The following is a 5,809-nucleotide window of genomic DNA, read 5'->3' on the forward strand; positions in this document are numbered from 1 at the left end:
CTGGAAGCCTGGCCTGATCCTCATGAGGACTGGAACCTTTGGGATGGTGCTGTCTCACCTAACTGGTTGCCATGGAGACAGGAGGAGGGGTGTGTGTGTGTGTCTGTGTGTGCATGCGCGTGCACGCACACATGCGTGCTAAGATTTATTTCAAATCTGCTACCCAGGTTTGCCCCAGAGATGCCACCAGCGGGTGGGCAGACCAACCCAATACCCTTGAGTGAAGGGAAGGAAAAATCTGTTCTTCACTTTTAAATTTACTTTAATTATGAAAAGCTTTAAGCATACACAAGAGCAATGTGGTACAATGAACCCCAACTACCCATCTCCCGGCTTCAACAACCACCAACTCTCAGCCAGTCTTGTTCCATCTATACCCGTTCTCCTCCTCTTTCATCTCAGATATTTAGAAGCAAAATCCAGACAGAAATCGTTTCTTTTGCAAATGTTTTCGTATATGACTCCAAAAGAGGAGTGGGGTTTACCCCATCATGACCCCTACTAAAACTAACAGTAATGCGTTAATATCAGCAAATATCTACTCAGTGTTCAAAATCTTTGGTTGTTTCATAAATGTTTTCTTTACAGTTGGATAAATTGGGACCCATACAAGTTCCCTCCATTGGGATTGGTTGATGTGTCTCTTACATTTCTCTCAATCTGCAGGTTCTCTCTCCCTCCCTTTTTCTTCCCATGCAATGTCTTTGTTGAGAAGCTGGGTTGGTTTGTCTGTAGAGCGTCCTACAGTCTGGACTTTGCCTATTGCATTACCAGATTGGTATTATGTTCCTCTCCCCCATATATTTCTTGTAAATCAGTAATTAGATCTAGAAGCTACTTAGATTAATGGTGTGAGTGTGTGTGTGTGTGTGTGTGTGCGTGTGCGTGTGTGTGTGTGTTTCCATTTGAAGGCACAGAATGTCTGGTGATGTTAGCAGCATCGATGATCACTGTCTGGGCCCATTAGAGGTTGCAAAATAGTGGCAAATAAATCCTACCCTTCTGTATTTGTGTGTTAGCTGGAATACCTCCATAAAAAGACACTTCCTTTATCAGCTATTTGGTTACTGTAAGGTACAGTTCATACCAGAAAGGAAAAAGACTTGACTCTTTCCTTTTATTTGACAGTTTTCAACATGATGAGTTGGTTTCTCAACATCCCCCAAAGATAACAAATGAGTTTATGCTTTTTTTTCTAGGTATCATTGTGAACTCTTAGATTGGACATATCTAACACATTCCAGTCCAGTGCAGTTACTGTTCTTATTGATGCTCCACTGTCCCATCTGGCCAGCTGTCTTATCACATTGTCCCCTTCATCTTTTCGGACATGATCCAGAGTCTTCCAGAGCTTCCACGCTCCCCGGGTGACAGGACGTTCCAGGCTCCTCTTGCACATGTCCTGCCTCAGACCTGGGATCTCTGTCTCTGCACAGAACCCCGGTTTCTCGTCAGAGGTGGTGCGCAGAGACCCTAATCTGAGTGCTGGCGGTGCTCACTGCGACGGGATTGGTATTTCTAACCCTTTCCATCCATTGGGATTGGTTGATGTGTCTCTTACGTCTCAATCCGCAGGTTCTCTCTCCCTCCCTTTTTCTTCCCATGCAATGTCTTTGCTGACAGAGCTGGGAAACACTTTTATTCTGTCAGGCAGATTACAGCATGGATTCGTCCCGAGCTTCCACTCCAAAGGTGGGGCTGCAGATCCCACTTTGTCCCTGTGGTCTCGCATCCCATCTCCTTTCTTCAGTGGCGGCGTGACAGGGCCTGTTCCTGAAAGCAGAGCTCCTCACCGTGTCTCCATCGAGCAGGACACGTGTGAGAAAGCACCCAAGTCTTCCCTGCCTGCAGGAAGGAACCCGAGCCGTCTGATGGAAGTTACTGAACACCTAGAAACCTCATATCAGATGCAGGCCTGGGGGAAGCCCACGCCTGGGTCCACAGCGACCCCATTCTGCTGGGAGATGAGCCAGTTCTTCCCATCTTACTGTGTGTGGACCTGCTCTTCTAGCTGCTCTCAATCCTGGCTGTACACATGGGGAATTATAAAGCCCCTCATGCCTGTCTCCCCGCCTCCCCACCCCCTGATCACAGTAAAGTCAGAATCTCCAGGGCCGGGACCATATCATCAATATTTTTTTAAAGCAGCCCAGGTAACGTGAATGTGCAGCCAGGGTTTAGCCTCACAGCTCCAGTCCTTACTCCTCAGCCCCAGGAAGAGAAGCAAGAAGCGAGGGGTAATGGTAGAATTTTGAAGCAAGGGGTTGGACTTCTACCTGTGAACATTCTGGGACAGCACCGATCACGAGAACTTCCCACAGTCATTGAAATGGTCCGTATCTGAGCTGTCCAGTGTGGAGCCCACCAGCCACACCTGGTGAGTGGGCACTTGCGCTGGCTACTAGTGCAACGTAGGAAGTGAATTTCTTTGATAATTTTTAATTAATTTAGACATAAATAGCCACCAGTGGCTAATAGCTACAGACTTGGACAATGTCACTTGGGAAAGTTACTGAACACCTAGAAACCTCATATCTGTAAAATAGGGACGAATAAGAGTTCCTTCGTTGGGCCGTTGTCAGGATTAGAGATAAAGTATATTAAGTGCCTGGTGTGCACAAGGCAGTCAATAAAGTGACGCTTATTTCCTATTAACATCAGCCTTTCGTTCCCAAAAAAGAAAAGAAGAAAAAAGCTTGCCTGGCAAAATGAGTGCTCAGAAGCACCCCACCACGGAGACAAAAAATTCTAAGCTGTTCCAGAAAAATCCTTGGAAAATATTCCTTAATTGTCAAGTTCAATTGCAGCCGGAGGTTATCAGTTGCAAGGGCTGTATTTCATTACAGATCTTGCCACAGCTCAATAAATTAAGCAATCACTCACAATAACATGTTGCTTTAATCCCCTCTTGGACCAGTTTCAGGTTGTTGGGTTTGTGTATCAGCACAGCCCTTGAAAGGCGGCTCACATTGGCCTCGTTTCTTCTCCCTCAATTCATCAGCTCCTCTTTGCGCCTCCTGACCAGCAGGAGGGAGGACTGGAGGCAGAGCAGACCTCCTTTTATCAAAACTGGAGCGTTTTCCATCTTCTGGCCTTTCCAGGATCTGCGTTTCATTCGCTGAAATTACTGGCAGGTTTATCTGCAACGAAGACAGAAAGCGACACCGCTCAGCAGCCCAGACCTGGATGCGGAAAGCTAACTTGCCGCCCCTTTTCCATTCTCGTCGTCTCCCTAGCGGTTTATAATCTCACAGTCGAATTTCATTTCCCCTAGAAACTTGGCACCAGAGGTGTTGGGCCCGGGAACATATTTGTTTGTGTAAATTAACAGAAAAATATGTTTTGTCCATATTTAAGTTCTAACTGTACTAAAGATATAAATACTGGATTACACAATGCTTCTCGCTGCACGGGCCTGGCTCACCTCCCGAGAGAGAGAGAGAGAGAGAGAGAGAGAGAGAGATCCACTTCTGGGAATGTATCCTATGAGTACACTCAACATATGCCAAAGAGCATATAGTTTTCAACAACAAAATCCTGGAGTTAACGAAAATGTTGGCCAGTATGGGACAGTTAAGTAGATGCTATGCTAGAAGTCCCTAGAAAAGGACAGTTAAGGAGATGCAATGCTAGAAATCACTAGAAAGAATGAGGTAGGTCAGAGGGCTGTCCTATCTTCAGAATATATTGTATGCAGCCTGGCCGGCATGGCTGAGTGGTTGAGAGTCGACCCATGAACCAGAGGGTCACAGTTTGATTCCTGGTCAGGGCACATGCCCGGATTGCGGGCTTGATCCCCAGTGTGGGGTGTGCAGGAGGCAGCCAATCAATGATTCTCTCTCATCATTGATGTATAGTTCTCTCTCTCTCTCTCTCTCTCTCTCTCTCTCTCTCTCTCTCTCCCTTCCTTTCTAAAATCAATAAAAACATATTTTAAAAAAGAAAAAGTGTATGCACTTGAATATACTTAGAAAATTTGTGAAGATTATGTAAACTGCCTACAGTGGTTACTTTTTAGAAAATGCAACTGGAGTTCAAGAAAAATTGAAAAGGGGCTCCTTTATTTCCCACGTATACTCTTCTGTACTATTTTTATCCTAAGCCTGCTATGATTTCTTTTAATTGGGATAATTAAAAAACAAAATGGTGCTCTAAAAATCATGTTCACACTCTGATTGGAGCGACATAATATAACAATAATACTCTTTTCATTACGTGTCTGTCAGGCCAGTGGAGTGGTGGTGGGAATCTTTGCTTTTTCTGTGCTTTGTGCAAATAACCAGTAGTGGGCTGAATGGTGGTCCCAGAGAGCTAAGATATATCCACTTCCTAATCCCCGGAGCCTGTGAATGTTACCTACTGTGGCAATATGGCAAAGACGTGACTAAGTTAAGGGTCTTGAGAGGAGTTGTTGATCCTGTGTTATCCAGATGGGCGCTAAATGCATCTCACACGCACCCTTGTAAGACAGAAGCAGAGACAGACACAGAGAGGAAAACGGATAAGACAGAGGCAGAGACTGGAGTGATGTGGTCACAACTCAAAGGATATCAGAGCCACCAGAAGGTAGACGAGGCAAGGAACGGATTTTCCCAGAGCACCTGGGTGGGAGGTGGGGGTGGTGGGGGTGGGGAGAGCATAGCCCTGCCCGATTTTGGATCTCTAGCCTTCAGAACCGTGAAATAACAAATTCCTGTTGTGTTAAGCCACTTAGTTTGTAGTACAATTGACACTTGAACAATGCAGGGGGTAGGGGTGCGACCTACTGCACAGTCGAAAATCCGTGTTTAACTTTTGACTCCCCAAAACTTAGTTGTCCTCAGTATCCATGGGCATTGGTTCCAGGGCCCCCTATGGATACCAAAATCTACAGGTGTTCAAGTTCCTTGTATCAAACGGCATAGAGCAGCGGTTCTCAACCTGTGGGTCGCGAACAATGAAAATACATCCTGTATGTCAGATATTTACATTACGATTCATAACAGTAGCAAAATTACAGTTATGAAGTAGCATCGAAAATAATTTTATGGTTGGGGGTCACAACGTGAGGAACTGTATTAAAGGCTCGCGGCATTAGGAAGGTTGAGAACCACTGGCGTAGAGCAATGCATACAGTCGGCCCTCTGCATCTGTGGATGCCCAACCACAGATTGAAAACAGTACAGGTACTTACTGGGGAAAAAATGTGTAAGTGGACCTGTGCAGTTCAATCCATGTTGTTCAAGGTTTAGCTGTCATGTGTTATGGCCGCCCTAGGAAACGAATACATCACCGACTACACAACACCTGTAAAATGCATGACGTGCCTGGTTCTTTTAAGAAACAAGCTTGGTAAACCGTGGCTTTGGTGAACACAAAGAATTCATTCATTCATCCCAAAGATATTTATTGAGCATCTACTAGGTGACAGGTAGAGTTCTAGGTGCTGAGGATACAGCAGAGAACAAAACAAAGATGCCTGCCCCCCTGGAAGTGGCATTTCAGTGAGAAGTAGTAAGTAAAATAAACGGAGCATAGGGAAGAACTGATAGTGGTAGAAGGTGCTAAAGAGGATAAGAAAGCATAGAAAAGGGAAGGGGACTGGGAGAATGCACTTTTCCCAGAAGGTGACATTGGAGTAGAGGAAACCAATACAAAACTTGACTTTCTTTCCGAGTCACCCACTGGTTGGACCAGAACAAATAGGAATGAGCACCCTTTTCTCCCCTCCATCTCTCTTCCCTGCCTCCCTCCTTCCCGTGCTGCTCCCTGCCTGTGAGTGCCAGCAGCTGCGGTGCAAAGATGAGTGAGACCGGAGCCCCCATGCTCA

The 5,809-nt window shown here is 45.7% G+C and overlaps 1 long non-coding RNA gene across 1 annotated transcript in view; it reads right to left on the reverse strand.

The window, feature by feature from the left end:
* Window positions 1–244: 244 nt before the first annotated feature.
* LOC106694541 overlaps window positions 245–5,809 on the reverse strand; it is a 20,273-nt gene continuing 14,708 nt past the window's right edge. The window contains exon 3 of the long non-coding RNA XR_002826494.1: window positions 245–3,140. This is a non-coding gene — a long non-coding RNA (uncharacterized LOC106694541). The remainder of the gene's footprint in view (window positions 3,141–5,809) is intronic.

The sequence above is a fragment of the Myotis lucifugus genome, unplaced genomic scaffold (genome assembly GCF_000147115.1).
Source record: "Myotis lucifugus unplaced genomic scaffold, Myoluc2.0 scaffold_504, whole genome shotgun sequence".
NCBI lineage: Eukaryota > Metazoa > Chordata > Mammalia > Chiroptera > Vespertilionidae > Myotis > Myotis lucifugus.